At 40.1% G+C, this 24,162-nt stretch overlaps 1 protein-coding gene and 1 long non-coding RNA gene across 4 annotated transcripts in view; one reads left to right on the top strand and one right to left on the bottom strand.

Moving 5' to 3' along the window:
• l(2)gd1 (lethal (2) giant discs 1) overlaps positions 1 to 24,162 on the top strand; it is a 231,834-nt gene that overhangs the window by 1,960 nt on the left and 205,712 nt on the right. The gene's annotated exons all lie outside the window — the stretch shown is intronic.
• LOC142225930 (uncharacterized) lies at positions 21,918 to 22,565 on the bottom strand. The gene is made up of 3 exons (XR_012719519.1): positions 22,370 to 22,565; positions 22,131 to 22,264; positions 21,918 to 22,067 (listed from the first exon to the last, which is right to left on the bottom strand). It is a non-coding gene; the product is annotated as an uncharacterized LOC142225930 (long non-coding RNA).

Raw genomic sequence — 24,162 nt, 5'->3', positions numbered from 1 at the left:
CTGAAGTCGAGATTTAATATGTCAAATTTGGATTGCAAATTAGAGATCATTTCGAAAAATTTTGAAATTTCTAACATTTCGACAAATTTAATTTAATTGTAAAATTAACGGCTATATAGTCAAAGACTCCTTTATAACATTCTTTCCCTCGGATTCCTTAAAGGTTCTCCAAAGATACAAACATAGTGTTGCGAATCACGAAAAAAAAAGAAAACTTTGTGTGGACCCATAGGAAAATATTGAAAGTAGTTGATAGACCTTCATCTTCTTAGAATTTGATATTAACGAGGTCGTTTGACGGCTAGACAATATTCTATATTATTACAACGGAATAACCGTTCTTGCTTAATATATATGTTCAATAACAATGAAACATAAAATAGAATCGACCTATTTATTTAAACTAACCTACATAATATATTAAAAAATTAAATCACAAATTTAGTTTTGAAACTAAATTTTACATATTTTATTATTAACATGTATGTATGTGGGAAAAAGGAAATACTGTATGATCACTCTACACTCAATTTTTTATACCCTCCACCATAGGATGGGGGTATATTAACCGTTTGTAACACATCGAAATATTGCTCTCACACCCCATAAAGTATATATATTCTGGGTCGTGGTGAAATTCTGAGTCGATCTAAGCATGTCCGTCTGTTGAAATCACGCTAACTTTCGAACGAAACAAGCTATCGACTTGGAACTTGGCACAAGTAGTTGTTATTGATGTAGGTCGGATGGTATTGCAAATGGGCCATATCGGATCACTTTTACGTATAGCCCCCATATAAACGGACCACCAGATTTGGCTTGCGGAGCTTCTAAGCGAAGCGTATTTCATCCGATTTGGCTGAAATTTGGTGCATGGTGTTGGTATGGTCTCTAATAACCATGCACAAATTGGTCCACATCGGTTCATAATTATATATAGCCCCCATATAAACCGCTCCCCAGATTTGGCTTGCTGAGCCTCAAAGGAAAGCAAATTTCATCCGATCCGACTGAAATTCTGTACATGGTGTTGGTATATCGTCTCTAACAACTATAAGGATTATTTTAATAAAACTTCCGTTTAATTGGAATGCAGTAACAGAATGAATTTATTATTTTTCTACAATAATTCATAAATTGTAAAATAATTCTCTTGGCTTGTTTTTCAAAATAATATTTAAAATATTATAAAAGTGCCTACACAACCATGCAAAAATCGGCCCATAATTATATATAGCCCCCATATAAACCGATACCACATTTGGCTTGTGGAGCCTCAAAGAGAAGAACATTTCATCCAATCCGGCTGAAATTTGGTACATTATGTTGGTATATGGTCTCTAACAACCATGCAAAAATTGGTCCACATCAGTCCATAATTACCCAGCAAAAAAAGCGTCGCCAAAAAAGTAATGAAAATGTTCTTTTTGGATCCGGAAGTGGTGCAAAATTGACGCAGAAGTGATGAATTTAAGATGGACTTTTCATAGGACGGAAGTCCTCCTTTCCAACAGCCGTTGTACTGAATTTGCATCACTTCTTTAGGTGTGATCTGAATTCAATATTTTTGATGTAAATTAAAAAATTCTGTCATATTTTGTCTATTAAATAATTTTTATAATTTTTTCTAATTTTTGATGGATTCTAACGCTTATCGGAAACGTTTGACCTCAAATATTTTCAAAAATTCACAATTTTCTCAGATTGGATTTAGCATTTGTTTCGACAAAATTTGTACCATTTTATGAATTCTTAATCTGTTTTTAACCTATTTGAAACAAAAAAAGTTAAAATTACCCAGTAAAAGTATGAATAAACCAAGTTATAGAAAATTGAATTAGAAGAACTTCCTGGGTAGTTAAAATAAAGAACATAATTGGGAGTGCATCTTCAGGAAGTGTTTTTAAAGTTGTGCCTTTGGAAGAACTTCCAAATTTTTTTTCTGGGTATATATAGACCCCATATAAACCGATCTCCAGATTTGGCTTGCGGAACCTCAAAGAGAAGCAAATTTCATCCGATCCGGCTGAAATTTTGTACGTGGTGTATATGGTCTCTAACAACCATGCCAGAATTGGTCCATATCGGTCCATAATTTTATATAGCCCTTATAGAAACCGATCCCCATAGTTGACCTCCGGAGCCTCTTGGAGGAGCAAAATTCATCCGATCCGGTTGAAACTTAGTACGTGGTGTTAGTATATGGTCTCTAACAACCATGCAAAAATTGGTTCATATCGGTTCATAATTATATATAGCTCTATATAAACCGATCCCCAGATTTGATCTCCGGAGCCTCTTGAACAACGTTGCCAGAATTCTTTCACCAAAAACCGCTAGATTTGGCAAACGTCACATTTTTCATTGACATTTAACGAACTTAAAAACTTTATTTCATTTAAAATGCATTTAATTGTATTCATTTTAGTTCTACTGTGAGACTTCAACAATATCTAAGTCATATCATTAGCCAAGCCATTCTTACTATCTTGTAAGTTTATGCTGAATAAAATTACCCAAACAAACCTATTGTTGTCCAATTTTCCTAAATGTAATTCCATTCCATTAATAAATAGCAGATTTGTTTTTATCGTTTTATTTTGTTGTGATCCTATCAATACGATATTTTTTATTGTATTTTTTTTATGTTAAAAAAATAAATCCACATTCAAAACTTTATTTCATAAAAAATTTCTTGCATACACTGAAAAAAAACATGTCCGGTTCCAAAGATTTTGTACACCAATGATTTTGGTATTGATTCCGCGTCAAATTTGAATTTATTCGTTTTTCCAGCTTTTTCTTCATGAGCTATCAAAGTGCTTTAAAAACGTGCTAACGACAATTTAAATTTCCAAATTCAGAATCGACTTCAAGTAGAAATTATTCTATGTATGAAGTAAAATACGTCTTTAAAATAAAGTGTTGAAAAACATCTTCTATTGTTGAACGCTTTTTTTGTTTGTGTTGAAGATACAAAACTTCCACAAATTTAAAGACTATTTCATTCAATCCCACGGCGGCGGGTTCTGTGTACCGGATTGACCCGATGGACCCCATCCATTGGGCAGCGGCTGCCACATTAGTGTACGTGTTGTTTCGTCCGTCTTTTTGTGTTGGAGAAGGTGCATCCCGGGGAGACTTCTCCGTTTGCTGTGGGTCCGAGCCGGGATAGAGAAGAACCCCGGACCATGGTATTGTTCAGTCTGCCGAAACCTGATCCACCACCGTTCGGTTTCGGTCAGGTGTAACCGGTGCTTGGAGTGGGTGCATTACCGGAACTGCTCCGGCTTAACATCGCGAAACTGTTCCGGCTTAACATCGCGGGAGTATATTTAGTCATACTGACTACGTGGCAGGATGATGTGCCAGCGATAGCAGCAGTGGGTCGTCTGACTATGCGACCCCCCGACATCTCCCGTACAACAATATTCTCCGCCGCAGCATCTTACACCCAATATTATTGTTCCGGTTCCGGATAGTGCATCGTTTTTGCAATTTAATTGCAACGGGCTCTGAGGTAAGATTAGCGAAATCGTGGACTTTATGAATCGGAAAAGGATAAGCGTCGCGGCGATCCAGGAGACTAAGCTGAATTCCACCTGCAGCCTACGCCATTGTGATGGATACAATGTGCTTCGAAAGGATCGCACAAGAAGTGGAGGTGGTGGCCTGGCTTTCATAATACACCGTTCCGTGCAGTATAGACCTATCCCGCTTGTGCCAGACACTAGTGACCCCTATATGGAATGTATGGGGGTAGGTTAGGTTAGGTTAAAGTGGCAGCCCGATTAAGATTCAGGCTCACTTAGACTATTCAGTCCATTGTGATACCACATTAACTAAAAGTACCTATTACATATGGGCACTTCTAGTTTTAACCGCTGAACCTTCTCGATTATTTTTCTTCGCTGAACCAACCAGATTGTCCCAAAAACATTAGCAGACTGCTTAAGTTAACGTTTTCCAGATCCGCCAGTAATCTGAAGGTATATGCTCCTAAAAGTTGCTTGCGCTTTACACAAAATGCAGGACACTCACACAAGAGGTGTTTAATTGATTCTTTTTCCTCCGCATCATGACAGCTCATACAATAGTCATTATACTTCGCGCCAATAGTTTTTGCAAAATCGCCTATCAGGCAGCGACCCGTTATAGCAGATATCAGGAGTGATATCTGACGTATCGAGAACATTAGCATATCTAGTGTGCGGTTTAAGTTGAAATGGGGCCATATTTGCTTGGTGTCGTTACAACCCTTGCAATTCTCCCATCGAACATTTGCCATCATAACAGCCTTCTCACGCAGCATGAGCTTGCAGGTAGCTAGGGGCATACCAACAAATTCTAGTTCCCCTGGAATATGTAAGGTAGTCCCTAGCCTTGCCAACTCATCCGCTTCGCAGTTCCCCGGTATGTTCCTATGGCCAGGCACCAATATTAGGTGAATATTGTACTGCTCAGCCATCTCATTGAGAGATTTGCGGCAGTCGATGGCCGTTTTCGAGTTGAGGAACACAGAGTCCAATGATTTTATTGCAGGTTGACTGTCTGAGTATATATTAATGCCCACATATTTTGGAACATTACTTCTCAGCCAATTCGCCACCTTTCTTATTGCTAATATTTCAGCCTAAAAAACACTACAATGATTAGGTAATCTTTTCGCTATTCGAAGTTCCAGATCATTAGAATATACTCCGAACCCCACTTGTCCATCCAATTTGGAGTATCAGTGTAGAAATCTATACATTATTTATTCCTCGGGTTCTGTGTGCACCACGCCTCACTGTTGGGGATTAGAGTCTCAAACTTTTTCTCGAAAAGTGGACTCGCCAAAGTGTAATCCACTACGTTAGGCACATCTGGCATTATTTTGAGGACCGAACTGTGACCGTAACCTTTTTCCGACCACAGCGATAGCTCGCGCAACCGCACAGCCGTTGTTGCAGCTGACTGTTTGGCCAAAATGTCTAAAGGCAATAGATGCAGCATGACATTAAGGGAATTTGTTCCTGTCTTGCTGAATGCGCCTGAAATACACAAACACGCCATACGCTGAACTTTATCTAAACAAGTCAGTCTCTGAAGTGCCGGCCACCAGACTACAACACCATATAGCATTATAGGTCTAACCACTGTCGTGTATAGCCAATGTACAATTTTTGGTTTTAGTCCCCACTTTTTCCCTATTGCCTTTTTGCTCGAGTACAAAGCTACCGTGGCTTTTCTCGCCCTCTCTTCAATAGTAAGCCTAAAATTAAGCTTCCTGTCCAAAATAACGCCAAGGTATTTTGCACACTCACCAAACGGAACTTCAGTACCCCCTAAGGAAATGGGCCAAACCGTGGGAGTTTTGCTATCTTTACAGTACATGACTAGTTCTGTCTTTGCTGGATTTACACCAAGACCATTATCTTTCGCCCATTTCTCAGTCATCCGGAGGGCCCTCTGAATACTATCTCTGATTGTTAATGGGATTTTTCCCCTGACTGCCAGAGCCACATCATATGCGTATGCCACCACTTTTATTCTTTCTTCTTCTAGGGTAACCAGAAGGTTATTTATAGCAACATTCCAAAGAAGAGGTGATAGAACTCCTCCTTGGGGAGTGCCTCTGTTCACATACCTTTGTATGTTTGCTTGGCCTAGTGTGGCTGAAATACGTCTCTTCATTAGCAGTTCGTCTAACAGCCTAAGTATACATGGATCAGCATTCAGAGTTGTCAGTCCATTTAATATCGAGCTCGGATGGACATTATTGAACGCCCCTTCGATGTCTAGAAACGCCACGATTGTGTATTCTTTGACAGATAGTGAGCTTTAAATAAAGCTGACTAGTTCATGTAGTGCGGTCTCAGTAGACCTGTCCTTCGAGTATGCATGCTGTCGAGTGAGAGGCTTTTCCCGCTTTAGGTATGAAAACGACTTTTGTTTCCCTCCACTTACCTGGGATATATGATAAGTTGATACATCCTTTATATATCGCCGACAACCAGGGGGTAATTTAGTCAGTTACTGCTTGTAACTCCGCCGGAGTAATTCCATCAGGTCCGGGGGATTTGAATGGTCCAAAGCTATTTAGCGCCCATCTTATTCTAGTTTCCGATACAATTTCCTCGACAGGAAACGACCGCTGAGCAACTGTGGCACCGCCAGTACATGGTTCAACCGTCTGATTTCCAGGAAAATGTGTGTCCAATAGTACCTCCAGCGTCTCCTCACTGGACGTTGTCCAATTGCCCTCCGATGTTTTAATGAAACCTGGAGCGGAGTTGGTGGATGCTAGAACCTTCCGTAGTCTGGAAGCCTCGGACGTATTCTCAATACTGCTGCAGTAATCATTCCAAGAGTTATGCTGAGCCTTTCTCAGTTCTCGCTTGTATCTGGTGGACTTTGCCTTGTTAAAGAGCTTCCTGCAGGATTTCCTCATATTACTTAATTCCGTAGACCACCATGGTGGTCGATTTTTCCCCCTTGGCTTCCCTCTAGGGCATGCAGCTTTCACTGAGATGTTGAAGACCTTAGTAATCTGCTCCACTGCGTGTTCGATATCTTGCACATTTCTCATATTTGCCTCTGTTATTTCCGGTATCATTATATTGAACGATTCCCTATACCTATTCCAGTCAGCTTTCCTAACATTTGGCGGAAATATGGTCTTGGTGATATGAACATCAAATTTGAAACTGATGTAGCGATGATCTGAGAAGCTGTGTTCACTTAAAACCTATCACTCAGATATCATTTCATTCAGTTCTTGTGAGGCCAAGGTGATGTCCAAAACCTCTTGCCTGTTTTTAGTGACAAAGGTTGGGGCGTATCCCTTGTTGCAGACTCCCAGATTAGTACGCAAAATAAACTCTATTGGCGACTCTCCCCTTGCATTAGTATCACTACTTCCCCATATACTATGATGCGCATTCGCATCGCATCCCATAATGAGTTTCGTCTTTGTTTTCAGTGACTCCTCAACTAAGGTCTTAACGGAGGCATCTCCCTGTCATGTCCCATATAGACCGAAGATACCCAATATTTGCATTTGGCTATTTCTAAATTAGCAACGACAGTGTCTGCATTGCACATTGAAGGAAGCAGAAACAAGTTAAGCTCGTTTTTAGCAATTATACAGGCTCGAATTACATCATTACCAGTATACTGCAATAGTTTGAAACCTGGAGTACTTAATTCACATATTTTGTTTCTATAAACATATGGTTCTTGAATAAGAACTATGTCTATGTCCCCTTTCATCAGGAGAACTTTTAAGGCAGCACATGCAGCCTTACAATGATGAAGATTTATCTGGAGGATCCGTAGAACCATCGAGATTTTCAACAACCGTCACATCAGCCGCTTCAATCGAGTCATCAAGAATATCCTCTTCAGAGATCTCGGTGAATCTCGCAATAACCATAGGTTCAACTTTGGTGAGTTCTGAGGCAATAGAAACCTCCTCTCGCATACGGTGTCTATCCATGTCTTCAACTTTGGTATCTCCCTCGAGAGGATCCGCTTACTTCTGATTCAAGAGGATCCGCTTACTTCTGATTCAGACAGAGGCTTGTCCATTTCTGAATCCTTTAGCTGATCGTTGTTATATACCTTCATTTGGATATAATGAAAGCCATAACATACACGGCCCTGGGACTTTGCTAGATGTGGCAAAGACTGAGTGTTCGATATAAACACTGCATGCCGTCTTGGTCCATCCACTTCATCCAAACGGCCAACCTTCCAATCAGCTGTTGGAAGATCTGGATTGCATCGTTTCAGTCTATTTAAAATAGATTCAGGGTCAGAAGGGCAGCTCCTTCCCAAACTTCACCAATTAGTATCAGAGAAGCTTTAAAACATGCTATAGACCTCTGGTCCTCAAATGCGACTAGCTTAAATCGTCCTAGATACCAACCAGCCTCTTGGGGTCGAGGATCTGGACCGGGAAACTTTTCCAGCACCTGTGAGTAGACGACAGACAGAGCATTCTCAATTTCTCCCCATTTTTGCTTTGGAACCATACCGTCCAATGCTCCTTTATTAATGATAGCCATTACAAGGCTGTCTTTAGCAACTGAGGCAAACAATCTTTGATCCCTTTTGGAGGATGGTGCTCATCCGGTGATCGTTCCCTTTTTCCAGCCTCAAGAATTCCTTGAGCCCGTTTTAAGGAATCGTTTTGTTTAGCCGACAGCGTGCTTGGGTCGACTGATCCTAACTTCTTTAGGATAAACAAAGCATTTCAGCGTTCCTTGAATCTCTTTCGTGAGGGATTACCTCCTTTTGATGTCGTTACCTTAGAAAAAGTACGACTTGTCAAAGTGTCGCCACCTGTCGACCCGTCTACAGGTCGACTAATTGGGCCTAATTATGGGTGACTGCAGCAGTTCGCCAGATTTATCTTTAGCGTCGCCTGGTCCGATAAATGGCGTTTCCTAGCAACCCGTCATTTCATTGGGATTGGACCACCTCCCCAAAATTCTCACCATTAACCGACCCTCCGATTTCATAACCTCTGAACCCCGGACGTTTATCAATCAAAAGAAAGCCAACTGGCCAACAGAGAATACACCGATCGCCGCTTCAGTGAGCTCCCGTCCCCCTCTCATGTTTATGTTGCCCAGAGGGCGTTCCGGGACATCATCAACGCAGCAGCCGCTCGCTTCATACCCGCTGGTCGCATTGCCCAAGTGAGGCCCAACTTCCCAGCCGAAGCGGCGGGACTCCCGACGAGCGTGATGAATGCCGTCGTGCTAATCCTGCTGATCTTAGAATCAGAGAACTAAATCTAGAGATTAGTAAGATAGTCGACAAGCACAAGAGGAACACTTGGTTAGAGCACCTGAAGCAATGTAATTTAGGCACCGGAACTGGTAAATGTGGTCAACAGTGAGAGGCCTCTCGAACCCCGCTGCAAGGGATGATGGGATTTCAGTCACCTTTGGCGACGTAACTGTGACTGATCCGAAGAGATGCGCCAAATACTTCAACCGACAGTTTGTCGAGCATCCCGAGAGTGATAGAGCGAAAAGGAGAGCCACTCGTCGCATACGTGGTCTCCGAGCCGACGACACACCACAATTTACCGCAGCCGATGTTACCAATGTCATCAACAGCGCGAAACCATCTAAGGCGCTGGGCCCCGACGGAATTTCAATGCTAATGCTGAAGCATCTGGGAATACTGGGAGTTGAGTACCTGACCAGACTCCTCAATTTGTCCTTAGAATCCCTCATTATACCCGATGTCTGGAAGATGGGAAGAGTGATTCCACTACTGAAGCTAGGCAAAGATTCGAGTAAAGGTGAATCGTACAGACCGATATCCCTTCTCTCGCCAGTAGCCAAGACACTTGAGGCACTACTCCTCCCCAGCCTTGTGGAGAATTTTCCAGCTGCACACCATCAACATGGATTCCGTAAGGTACACAGTACGACGACAGCCTTACATTCGACAGCCTTTATAAGCCGTCCGCCCATGCCACTGCAATTTGTGATAAGCTCCGCGGTAGAAACAAGGCCCCTAAGTCGCTTGCCGGCAGCACTTGGGGTGCGGACAAAGAAACCTTGTTAACTACATATAAGGCAATTGGCCGGTCAGTAGTAAACTATGCAGCGCCAGTGTGGACACCTCAAACGAGCGATACGCAGTGGAAAAGCATACAGACCTGTCAGAACGCTGCCCTTAGAACCGCAACAGGATGTCTCCCCTGGATCACCTTTACACAACTACATGTTGTCAAAGCAGTACCTCTTGGGTTGCCATCGAAGTTGTCATCCGAATCACCATCTTGTGGATAGACAACCTCCACCCAGGAATGTAAGGGTTGATCTTCACACCTTCTAGAGCCCGAGATCCAGCGTTACAAAAGAGAGCCTCTAGATCAGGCAGCATACCAGACAGGTCTGAACAGGATTCATGAGGATACTGTAGCTGAAGCGGTGAGAAGCTACAAGGTTAATCCTGTTCTCGGAGTCCGACCGCCGCCCATAGCACCGGAGGAGAGAGACCTCCCACGGCAGACAAGGGTAGTTTTGGCCCAACTAAGATCAGGCAAGTGCAGCCGCCTCAATTCATACTTATCAGTGATTGATAGCAGCGTAGCTGACGTGTGTCCCATCTGTAATCAAGGGCCACATGACACTCGTCACCTTTTTGCTTGCCCAGCTAAGCCTACCCGTCTCACTACCAGATCACTCTGGACACACCCCATCCTTGTCGCAGAGTTCCTTGATCTGGCTACCAGCTGAACTACACAAGCATAGAACAAAATGGATGAAACTACGTTAAAAAATGTTAGAACAACAACAACTATTTCATTAATTTTAAGAATTTTTCAGAATTGACCCTAGTTTTAAAAAACTGTTTCTTCCATGATAGGTTAGGTTAGGTTAGGTTAGGGACAAAACGACTTCACTGACCAAAAAGACTTTGTCGCCTTTTGGACAAGGAACACAGTTTATGTAAGAAAAATTCACAAATGCTATTATAAGGAAAATTCGCGTTCGTATTTTAAGGACATGAAATCTTTGGCTTCGCGACAATATTTTTTTGTATAAATCAATTTATATCTAATTTTTTAACTTAGTAACTTTAACTTGAGAACAGTTTATCTAAGGAATTTGTATGGTAATAGTAGATTTAAAGTTTACGTTAACTTTTATGAATATGAGGCAAAAACTTTACAACAAGGTGTATATATTTGCTGCGAAAATGTAATGTTGTTATGGGTCTCTAATTCCATTTTTATGTGCGTGAAGTTATGCCAACTGCAGTTCCTTTTAACTGATTTCCTACCATCTCCACCGTGGAGATGGAGCCACGGAGCTACCGTGGTGCAATGGTTAGCATGCCCGCCTTGTATACACAAGGTCGTGGGTTCGATTCCTGCTTCGACCGAACACCAAAAAGTTTTTTTGCGGTGGATTATCCCACCTCAGTAATGCTGGTGAAATTTCTTAGGGTTTCAAAGCTTCTCTAAGTGGTTTCACTGCAATGTGGAACGTTCGGACTAGGCTATAAAATCGGACTAGGCTATAAAAAGGAGGTCCCTTGTCATAGAGCTTAACATGGAATCGGGCAGCACTCAGTGATAAGAGAGAAGTTCACCAATGTGGTATCACAATGGACTGAATAGTCTAAGTGAGCCTGATACATCGGGCTGCCACCTAGCCTAACCTACCATCTCCAAAATTTGGCTGGTGGATAAGGTACCACATACCATCTGGCAATATTGTCCATCGAGTGTGGACACTTTATTCGTTTACCCCTTTAAAAAAAAGCAGCAAACCAATTTCATTTCCATATAGGCACAAAATGTGAAGAGGATTATCACGCACATATTATATCAACGTTGGTACCGGGCGGTGGTACTTTGATTCTGTCTTCCGACTTAAGCTCCCCTTTGGACTGCCCACAAGAATCCATGACAGCCCCCTGAAATGTAATGGCGATAACCCTCCTACTTTACCTCATAGCAAATTTATACCGAATTCATATTAAAGCCTTTCACACGAAGTTCAATTTCAAAATGTACATTATTTTATTTTTTTTGGTAACCTTTTCGATTCAAACAATATATATTTAAAAGGCGCTTAATATAAAGTACTTAAAGATAGCGATAAAAAGAAACGAAATAAGAGTAGAGAGTTTTGTGCAAAGGTCAAAATGTATGGTGTCTTTTAATTAACCAAGAGCTAAAACAATAAAAAAGGAGGGACAATAATGACAATATTCCCTAACTAGGTTCGAACTCGATTCCTAATATGCTGGGCCAACGTCGTAACAATAACGATATTTTCTTTTGAAAATTTACTCAATTTCAACTTTGTCCAAAACACTGTGATTTATCCTAATAAATCTTTTATTGCTTAACCACTATTTCTAATATTAGTATTTTACCTTGAGCTTTGTAACTCTACCAACGTTCAAAGTATTGTTTGTTCTCAAATAAACGTTTAATCATTGTGAAATTAAGTTAAGAATTTATATAAAGTAGTTTTTTGTAGTTTGAATATTTGGCGAATGTTAAAAAATGTCGTAAATGTTTTGATATTAATATAGAAATCAATAAATTGTTTAGATTTAATCGTAGAACGAATTTAGAAATTCATCACTCTGGGTATCAATTGGTTATAAAAATGAAATATCTTTCTCTTTTGTAGAATATAAGGTAAAATATAAGGTAATTTGATGTCAAGATATATATTGTTACGTTTTTATATTTAGGCGTTTTTAATTACCCGACAATTAAAACACAGTTCTTTTAAATAACGACAATCTACAATTTATTTACTATGACTTCACACTTTACAATTCGTTCACACTGAAGTTATTCGTTTGACGCTTTAATTAAGACTGACTCGTTAGCCGCATGCGAGCGCTTTTATATATGACGGTGTGGCAATACGAGAACATTCTGGTAGCACTACAATATTCTGGCAACGCCAGAACATTCTTAGACAATGCTAGAAGTATCTACGACCATTAAGTTATTCGTATGGTGGCTGCCAAACACATACACACTCACATAGATATATGCTCGCATTACTACAACAACAATGACAATAGACAATGAGATGAAATGAAATGAGAATGCAGAATAACAAAGCAAAGCAAAGAGAGTAAGAACTAACATTTCGGTAAGCATAAAAGAAATTCAGGAAAATACTAGAAAATGAATAGATGATTCCAACAAGTGATAGAGAAATTTTATCGTTACAATTTGAAATTTTAAATTAACGGAAACTAATTTAAATAAACTTATGTCTATAATTATCAAATTCGTAACACTGCCTCCCGCTTAAGCCTGTTCGTCCCGAACAGGCACAGAACCTGTTCCGTAAGGAGCCAATCGTTCCAGATGTACAACTTTCATCTTTGATCTAGGGCTGTCGTCCTTCTGAATCCGGTATACAACATCATTGATCTTCTTGATGACTTTGTATGGGCCTTCCCACTGTGTTTGCAGTTTAGGACACAATCCTTTCTTTCGTTGCGGGTTAAATAGCAGAACCAATTCTTCTTCTTGGAAGCCCTCAGTATTTACAGCACGATCGTATCTCGCCTTCATTCTGTTGCTGACCATTTTTATTTTGTTGCGCACTGATTCGTGAACTTCACCGAAAGTGTTTGGGATGTCGTTTCTGTTTTCTTCCATGGCGAGCTCATTAGGTTTAGCGCCGAATATCAGATCTCCAGGCAACTTCAACTCAGTTCCGAATAGAACATTGGCCGGTGTTCGAGAGGTGGAATCATGAATGGCAGATCTATAGGACAGCAAAAACTTTGGTATATGCTCGTCCCAGTCCCTCTGGCCGTTGTCCACTACTTTTCGAAGATGTTCCTCCAGAGTGCGATTAAACCTTTCTACCATGCCATCGGATTGCGGATGTAATGGTGTAGTCCTCGTTTTCTTGATACCAAGGGATTCACACATCTCTTTGAATATGGCCGATTCAAAATTTCTTCCCTGGTCTGAGTGAATCTCGGACGGCACACCGTAGCGACATATCCAGTTTTTGTTGACAACATCCACAATCGTTTTTGCTTCTTGGTTTGGAATTGCATACACCTCCGGCCATTTGCTGAAGTAATCCATGACCACAAGGACATAACGGTTTCCAGAATCACTTACTGGGAAAGGGCCTGCCACGTCCATTGCTATTCTTTCAAACGGGGCTCCTGGTCTATATTCTTGCATAGGACCTCGACTTTTCCTTGTTGGACCTTTCGCCTTCATGCACTTCTCGCAATTGGCTACCCATTCAGCAATTGATTTCTGGCATCCAACCCAGTAGAATCGTTGCTTCACTTTCTCGGCGGTTTTGGTTATTCCCAGATGACCTCCACTGGGACCATTATGGAACTCCGCCAAAACATCTCTTATTTTGGAATCTGGAACGATGATCAAATTTCGGCTGCTCTTGCCATCTTCGCTTTCCCATTTACGTTGCAGGGATCCATTGACTAGAACTAAACTATCCCATTGAGCCCAGTATGATTTCATAAGTGGACTTTCGGCTGCGATGTCTTTCTTACTGGGCTTCTTGTTCTCTTCCTTTGCCGAAATAATTTTGTTCAAAATGGGATCTTTACGCTGTTCTGTTGGCCAGTCCACTCCAGATTCGACGTGTAACAGCCGAATATCAACAATCTCCTCCTTGTGTTCAGCCTTCGAGCAGTGCTTGCATTCTATACTGCAAGGTCGACGTGACAAAGCGTCAGCGTTACCGTGTTTTCCACCTTTTCTATGCTCGACACTGAAATCATAGCTTTGGAGCCTCTCGATCCAACGTGCCAGTTGAGCTTCCGGATTCTTGAATTGGAGCAACCATCGTAGAGCTGAGTGATCAGTCCTGAGCAAGAAGTGTTGTCCATACAAATATTTATGATAATGTTTTACACTCTCTATGACGGCTAGCAGCTCTCGTCGCGTTACACAGTAGTTCTTTTCGGGCTTGGACAACGTTCGGCTGAAATATCCGATGACCTTCTCCTTGCCGTCTATCTGTTGGGATAGCACACCTCCAATACCATGCGCGCTAGCATCTGTATCCAAAACAAATTTTTCGCCCGGAATAGGATACGCTAGAACAGGAGCTGAACATAAAAGTTCTTTTAAATGTTGGAATGAATCCTCCTGTTCGTCGCTCCACTGGAACTTCTGACCTTTTTGCGTCAATTTGTGGAGACTAGCGGCGATGCTGGCGAAGTTTGGGACGAATCGTCGGTAATATGTACATAACCCAAGGAAACTTCTTAATTCGTGGAGATTTCGGGGTCGTGGCCAATCTCTGACAGCTTGGATTTTGTCTTCATCGGTGGATATGCCCTCTGCAGTCACATGATGACCCAGGTATTTAACTTCCCGCTGGAAAAGGGAGCATTTCTTTGCGTTAAGGCGTAGACCAGCGGCTGACAATTGCTGGATAACGTCTTTCAAGTTCTTAAGGTGCTCGTCAAATGTTTTGCCCATCACTATGATGTCATCCAAGTATATCAAGCACGATTTCCAGTGCAACCCCTTCAGTACCCGCTCCATCAATCTTTCGAAGGTAGCCGGAGCGTTGCAGAGCCCGAACGGCATTACATTGAATTGCCAGAGACCGCCATTAACGCCAAAAGCCGTCTTTTCCTTGTCTTTCTCGGCGATCTCTACTTGCCAATATCCACTCTGCAAATCGAGCGTAGAAAACCATGTTGTTCCGGCTAGTGTGTCCAACGTGTCATCAATGCGTGGAAGCGGATAACTGTCCTTTTTGGTGACATCATTCAGTTTTCTGTAGTCCACGCAGAATCGGGTACTTCCATCTTTCTTTTTGACCAGCACAACTGGGGAACACCAAGGACTTGATGACGGCTCGATCACACCACTCTCCGCCATTTCCTTTATGAGCTTTTGAACTTCGTCTCTTTTTGCAAGGGGAACACTTCGAGGTGCCTGTTTTATGGGCCTTTCTTCTGCGGTTTTAATTTCATGTTTCACTACAGATGTTCTTCCTTGATTTCCCTTTTCAGAAGCAAAAGCAGAGGCGTTTTTCCACAACAATTGCTTGGCTTTAGTTCTCTCTGACGGCGATAGATGACGTGTCCAAGCCTCGACATACGCTTCTAGATGTTTTCTCACTGCTCCATGTGTCTTTGATGAGTTGCCTTCCAAATTGACTATTGCCTCGGCTGGTGTACATTTGCCAATGTCAGAAAATTTTACAATTTGCTCGTGATTGTCAGACAAGTTCAAGACACGAACTGGTATTAGTCTCTCTTCGTTCGTTGTTACCAGGGCATTTGCTATCAAGATGTTGTTGCTTTTGTTTTCTGCTGGTTCAACAACCCACAATTGGCCGACTTCACAATCTCCATTCATAGAAACCCATATAATTGCTTCGGCATTCGGTGGTATAGACTCTGACTGGCTCGTTGTCAAACGTCTGACAGGTGTATTCCCGTCGTATCCCACGTTTACCGTTATTTCGGCATCGCACCATGTCATTACACGACGCTTCATATCCAAATTGAGACCAAAAGCAATCATGAAATCCGCTCCAATTATAACTTCGTCTACTATATCGGCCACAATGAAATCATAAGTAACGGATTTGTTAGCATTAGTTAATTTTACGGTGACCTTTCCATATACGGTTGCGGGTTCCCCTGTAGCCGTGCGTAGCTTGACTCCAATCAGTGGTGTAACTTTTCCTTTTACTAAATCAGATCTAATGATAGACTTTGATGCACCAGTATCCAACGTCAAAGTACGCTTGTCGCCATTAATAACACCCGCAATAGTTAAATTGTTATTTTTCTGTTGAACTATTGCTATGGAGATGGTGGGGCCATCGTCTGTGGGAGCCAGCTCTTGCCCCGCTGAACTAGCTCGATTTAGTTTAAAGGTGACTCACTTGACTGTGGGGTCACCTTCTTATGGCTATTGTTTAATGGAGATGGTGATGTGGACCTTGACCGTTTGCGTCGTGCTTTGCATTCTCGAGCTAGATGTCCCGGCTTATCACAGTTATAGCATTTGATCCGGGATTTATTTGCTTCTTGCTTCATTTCTTGCATTGCCTGCTTCATGGCCTCTTTCATCGACTCAATAACGGACTTTGATTCATCACACTCTGTCTCTACTTTACGTACCTTGTGAATTTGAGGCCGCGCTAGCAATCTCGCAGTCTCCTGTGCAAGTGCGAATGTTACTGTTTCAGCGAATGTAGCCTTTTGTGACGCATATGTTGCACATTTTATATCTGGGTCTCGAATACCATTGACGAAGGTTTCAATCTTGATGCTGTCCACAAGAGGATGACTCTCACCTGGGTATGTCAAAAGCACTAGACGCTCAACTTCTGTTGCGAAATCTTGTAGGGTTTCATTCGATTTCTGGATTCTTCCTCTCAATTCCATTCTGAAGATGTCCTGCTTGTGCTCTCCACCATACTTGCGTTGAAGTGCCGCTATTACTTCATTATAGTTATTTCTAGAAGCAGCTGGAATGCTTTGTATCACATCAGCAGCATTGCCCTTTAATGCCAATAGAAGTTCAATTGCTTTATCATCGTCATTCCACAAATTTCTACAAGCAACCATTTCGAATTGGAATTTGAAGACATCAAATGACGTTGAGCCATCGAAAACAGGAGTTTTGATTTTTGAGCCCTCGATGACGCGCACTGGACCACCTTTAATTTCCAGCTCTGACATTTTTTTCTCGATGTGCAGAAACTTCTCATCATGAACCATAATTTTCTCATCCACGGAAAGAACTTTCTTATCCAATTCCACAATTTGATTTTCTATATGGTCCACACGTTTCTCCATGCCTTCAGAAATTTGTTGTAATTTTTCGTTGACCATTCTAGAAGTTTCGTCGAATTTTTCTTCCAATTTTCTAGAATTTTCTTCCATTTTTCTAGAATTTGCTTCCATTTGTAGGGCATTTTCTTTCAGCAATTTTCTAGAATTTTCTTCCATTTTTCTAGAATTTTCTTCCATTTTTCTAGAATTTTCTTCCATCATTTTGCTCAAAGCATTGAGCATTGATGTGTAATCCGCAACATTCGAAGCCACAGATGGAGTTTCTACAGTGCTTGTATTGACGAGTATTGATTTATCAATGTCTTCCTTATAATCAAACTCATGCGTCGCAATGTCCATATTACGCCGTTCAAACTCTTCCAGTAGACGCTTTTGAAGCTGGGCCTTATTGCCTGTTGTCGGCAGCTCCAGTTTGCTCAATTCCTTTTTTAAGTCTTCCACTCGAAGCTCATTAAACTTCATTGTAGATTTTTTTTTCGTTATTTCACTTCCGACACCAATTGTTACGTTTTTATATTTAGGCGTTTTTAATTACCCGACAATTAAAACACAGTTCTTTTAAATAACGACAATCTACAATTTATTTACTATGACTTCACACTTTACAATTCGTTCACACTGAAGTTATTCGTTTGACGCTTTAATTAAGACTGACTCGTTAGCCGCATGCGAGCGCTTTTATATATGACGGTGTGGCAATACGAGAACATTCTGGTAGCACTACAATATTCTGGCAACGCCAGAACATTCTTAGACAATGCTAGAAGTATCTACGACCATTAAGTTATTCGTATGGTGGCTGCCAAACACATACACACTCACATAGATATATGCTCGCATTACTACAACAACAATGACAATAGACAATGAGATGAAATGAAATGAGAATGCAGAATAACAAAGCAAAGCAAAGAGAGTAAGAACTAACATTTCGGTAAGCATAAAAGAAATTCAGGAAAATACTAGAAAATGAATAGATGATTCCAACAAGTGATAGAGAAATTTTATCGTTACAATTTGAAATTTTAAATTAACGGAAACTAATTTAAATAAACTTATGTCTATAATTATCAAATTCGTAACAATATTAATTAATAATGGACATACGCTTGTTTAACGCATTAAAATTTGGGGTATAAATAAACTGAATGATTTTTTTTATTTATGGAACTTGACTCCCTACAGGTTTTCTGCTATTCTTAAGTGAACAGAATAAAAAACAAGTAAGGAAAGTCTAAAGTCGGGTGGGGCCGACTATATTATACCCTGCACCACTTTGTAGATCTAAATGTTCGATACCATAGCACATCCGTCAAATATGTTTGGGGGCTATATATAAAGGTTTGTCCCAAATACATACATTTAAATATCACTCGATCTGGACAGAATTTGATAGACTTCTACAAAATCTATAGACTCAAAATTTAAGTCGGCTAATGCACTAGGGTGGAACACAATGTTAGTAAAAAAATATGGGTACCATTTAAATCTGAAGCAATTTTATAGACACCATGTGTCTATCTCGTCTCCTTCTGGAAGTTGCAAACATATGCACTAACTTATAATACCCTGTTCCACAGTGTGGCGCAGGGTATAAAAGGAGGAAGCACGCTCAAAATAAATCCAGCAAACTGCACTCAAATCGATGATTTGGCGGTGGCAAAGGAAAAGAGATATGTTTGTACGAATTTATTTCGGCATAAAGGTGGGTATTAAGTTCGAGTTTAGCCGCTAAAATCGCTAAAGTGAAAACTAAATCAGTAAGAAAAATGCATGAAATTATACGTATTTGTTGCAAATTTTATTATAACTTGATGGGGAAAAGCCCAAAGTAAATTTTCACAATGTTTGTATTCCTTAAAATGGATTATTAAAGAAAAGTAATCGTGAAAAAATTACGTTTTTAGCGGCTAAACTCGAACTTAATACCCACCTTAAGCCGGCTATCATGTAAAACCTTTTTTCGGAAGGTTCAAGTGTGGTTTACTTTTGGGTATAGTGAACAGCCTGAATTTATTCTGATAATTGGTTGATAGTTTTGCTGCAAGTAGAGGATGCTGATGAGGAATGTGGTAATTCCGAAACGTGCGTTCATCCAACCATCTTGCAGTCTATATGGCTTTGCCCAAATAAATTTGACAAACATTCTTTCCTCTGTTGGTTAAGATACTCTTGTAGTTTAGTCAATGCATGGCTTTAAGCTGAAATCAAAAACAACAACGAAAATAAAAAAGCTAAAAATAGCTAAAAGGGTCAGGAAAAAACCAGAAAAAAATCTAAATGCATTTTTTCCCGCTAAACGTCTTCAAAAAAGCCAAATCTAGCGGGAAAATATCTAAATTGGCAACGCTGCTCTGGAAGGAGCAAAATTCGTCCGATCCGGATGAAATTCGGTACATTTTGCTAGTGTATGGCCGATAACAATCATGCCAAAATTGGTCCGTATCGATCTATATTATATATAGCCCCCAAATAAACCGATCCCCAGTCACAGAAAAATCACGATTGCCACTCGAGCCAAAAATAATCTACCAAAATTTTATTGTCATAAAAAATTTTGTAAAAAATTTATATTTCTATAGAAAATTTTGTCAACATTTTATGTCTTTAGGAAATTTTGTCAAAATATAATATAATGGGCCATTTTTGGTAGACTGGTGTTCATAATTGTATATAGCCCCCGTATAAAGCGACCCTCATATTTCAATTCTGGCTCTATAATTACCGCACAAAGGTTCATATCGGTTCGTAATTATTTCTTCCCTTTATATACCGGTCAAGAACTGAATATATAAGTATTTAATCGGCCTTTCTTTTGTCTACTATATATCCCACATGGACTAACTTACAATTTAGAAGATAATGTTAAGAAGTTTTATGATGGCTTGCCATCGGCCGCAACCAAAGTAATTCGATTGTGGATGACAGTCTTTCGTAGAAGTTTCTACGCAATCCATGGTGAAGGGTACATAAGATTCGGCCTGGCCGAACTTACGGCTGTATATAATTGTTATACCCTCCACCATAGGATGGGGGGTATATTAACTTTGTCATTCCGTTTGTAACACATCGAAATATTGCTCTAAGACCCCATAAAGTATATATATTCTGGGTCGTGGTGAAATTCTGAGTCGATCTGAGCATGTCCGTCCGTCCGTCCGTCTGTTGAAATCACGCTAACTTCCGAACGAAACAAGCTATCGACTTGAAACTTGGCACAAGTAGTTATTATTGATGTAGGTCAGATGGTATTGCAAATGGGCCATATCGGTTCACTTTTACGTATAGAGGTCTCGCAAGCAGCAAATTTCATCCGATCCGGCAACCATGCAAAAATTGGTTCACATCGGTCCATAATTATGTATAACCCCCATATAAACCTATCCCCCGATTTGGCTTGCGGAGCCTCTAAGAGAAGCAAATTTCATCCGATCCGGCTGAAATTTGGTACATGGTGTTAGTATATGGTCTCTAACAACCATGCAAAAATTGGTCCACATCGGTCCATAATTATATATAGCCCCCATATAAACCGATCCCCCGATTTGGCTTGAAGAGCCTCTAAGAGAAACAATTTTCATCGGATCCGGCTGAAATTTGGTACATGGTGTTAGTATATGGTCTCTAACAACCATGCAAAAATTGGTCCAATGGATCCATAATTATATATAGCCCCCATATAAACCGATCACCAGATTTCCTCTCCGGAGCCTCTTGGAAGACCAAAATTCATCTGATTCAGTTAAAATTTGGTACGTGATGTTAATATATGGCCTCAAACATCCATGCAAAAATTGGTCGATATCGGTCCATAATTATATATAGGCCCCGTATAAACCGATCCCCAGATTTGACCTCCGGAGCACCTTGGAAGAGCAAAATTCTTCACATTCGGTTGGAATTTGGTACGTGATGTTAGTATAGGGTATCCAACAACCATGCAGGAATTGGTTCCTGCCAGTCCATAATTATATATAGCTCCCATATAAACCGATCCCCAGATTTGACCTCCGGTGCCTTTTGGAGAAGCAAAATTCATCCGATCTGGTTGAAATTTGGTACGTGGTGGTAGTGTATGATATGTAACAACCATGTGAGTTGAAATTTGTGGATGACAGTCTTTCGTAGAAGTTTCTACGCAATCCATGGTGGAGGGTACATAAGATTCGGCCTGGCCGAACTTACGGCCGTATATACTTGTTTTTATTTCAATCACGAAAATTATAGTATCAATCACCCATTTTGATTGAAACCCAACACGATTTTCATTAAAAATTTAATTGACTTTTGTCACGGAATCAATTAATTGTGTAATTGAGTCAATTAAAAAGTTTTTGCTTTTTGACATAAAATTCAATAACTCTTAATTGAATCAATTTAAATTTTAATAAATTTCGCGATAAAAATCAATCAACTATTTCATTGATTCAATTATTGGCAGTAAATTTTAATCAAAGAATTAATATAAAGCGCAACCAAAATTTAAATTTGAAATAAAAGAAAATATGCGTTTCTTATAAAAAATATTCAATATTTTATTTTTGTTAATTATGCTATAAACAAAAGAATTTAGTTTTTGTTATTTGTGTTTTGTTCTAACATATCGTACACACACAATAACGATCAATAAAAAATAAACGGTACAAAATAAACTATATAAATTACTATCTTCCTTATCATAATAACCAAGTGATCAGTAGATGAGCCTAGATTTCCAATAAATCAGCGGTATATAGGCTAAATTACATTTTCTGAAAGTAAACAGAATAATTAGAACTTATTTTTAATTAAAATGTAATTTTGTTAAACATTACCTGCAAAGAATATCATGAATTCTTAGTTCAAAATTGCAGATTTATATTCTTCTTTTGCTGTTGTAGACTTTTGGTATGAAAAGGTCTAATTTTGGTACCAATATTTATTGATGGTTGGAAATACTTTGCAAATTCTGGAAATAAAAAATATAAATGCAAAATACATATTTTATTATACACATTTATTGCGATTTTCGGATATTTTTCATATTTTTAAATCCGAAAAAGAATTTTTTTACATAGAGATTGTAATGCAGCTCACTAGGTTGTTTATAAGATAGGCTCATCTCTGCTTGGGCTCAAACTGAAAAAGACAGGTAAAACAAACACCAGCGCTACTTCGGAACTTCAACGTGAATTTTCCAACGCACCCATAACACTCTTGCTTTTAGGAAAACTAGGAGTGAAAAAAATTTAAAGCATCAATACGGTAAATGTTTGGGTAATAACCAAACAAGACGAGTACTCTTTTCATACTAATTTATTTACAAAAATATTCTTCCTTATATACACTTACAAACTAAACTGCCTGTGCATTAGACCAACTGATCGTCGCACACAGCTATCACTTACCTATTTTGTTACATTAAGTTCCCACACACATGCGCTCTTATCAGCTAGTACAATGATTTTATGGCGATCCTAAGTAAACAAATGCGTCTCTAATCTCTATCTAATGATAGGGACCAATTCTAAGATATTTTTATTGTTGCCGTTACAAGATGTTGTTATCGCATTCATGTTCAAAAGATATTTACTTTGAACATTCTGCCGGCCGGGAAATAGGCTATCTAGACCGTCGCCCCCCTTGGGAACTGAATCGCAGCAATGATCCTCTTTTTGATCATTCTTCTTTTGCATCTCATCACATTCGTCTATAAGCTCGTGTATCTCTTTGGATATTATAATAGACGACATCACCAAGCTGAGGTTCACCATCATAGTCCACATCACCACCATTGATAATGATGTGGACCTTGTCTCGATCCTATGTGCCGTCTTTGGCCGTGAGTTTTCCATATTCATCTCTTCCAATTTTTCACCTTCGTGCTCTAATGGGCATAACTTTGTGACTGGTCTGTTTAATTCTCCGCTTTGCGTTTTGACCGTAAAACTCTTACTATTCCATCTTTACCCGTATGTACATCCGTAACTTTCGCTAACGGCCAACGAGTAGGGTGAGTGTCTTCATTCTTCAGTATGACCATTTGTCCCACCTCCAGATTTAGATCTTTTCTTCTCCATTTCGTACGATTCTGCAAAGTGGTTAAATACTCCTCTTTCCACTTTCTCCAAAAATGATTTTTTATCCGCTGCAGCAGTCTCCACCTGCTTACACATCCCAAGCTTCCTTCATCGCTCTTCGCCGGAGCTTCTAACAATGGACGTCCAACTAGGAAATGTCCTGGGGTTATGGTGTCTACATCCTCTGCGTTGCTACTGAGCTCATGCAATGGTCTTGAATTTAGCACCGCTTCAATAATCCTTTTCAGATGATACTTCATCGACTTAACCGCGGCTTCCCATAGTCCTTCGAAGTGAGGAGCTGCCGGGGGGATAATATGCCATATTATTTTCTCACTCTCCATAATTGATGCAACTTTAGTGTTATTTTTCAAGGCTTCTACATAATCTTTGTCTAGTTGCTTTGATGATCCTATGAAGTTCGTCCCGTTTTCCGAGTAGATGTCACTTGCCTAGCCCTTCTTGCAAAGAATCGCGCAAGAGCTGCAAGAAATGCATCCGTGGTAAGTTCGCTAACTGCTTCCAAATGCACTGCCTTTGTTACCATGCAGACAAATACAGCTACATAGCCTTTCATGGTTTTAGTTCCCCTAGTTTTTGAACATCTCAGTTGAATTGGTCCTGCATAATCAACTCCACAATGTTGAAATGACTGGCTTATATTCACTCTACACGCTGGTAGGTCCCCCATCAACTGACATCTTGATTCATCTCGATACCGTACACATTTTGGGCAGCATCTTATGCATAGCTTAATTCTGCTTTTTGCCCCGATAATCCAGTACTT

The sequence above is a fragment of the Haematobia irritans genome, chromosome 2 (genome assembly GCF_050003625.1).
Source record: "Haematobia irritans isolate KBUSLIRL chromosome 2, ASM5000362v1, whole genome shotgun sequence".
NCBI lineage: Eukaryota > Metazoa > Arthropoda > Insecta > Diptera > Muscidae > Haematobia > Haematobia irritans.
Note: the sequence above shows the minus strand (reverse complement) of the source record. Positions and strands in the feature narration are given on the sequence as shown.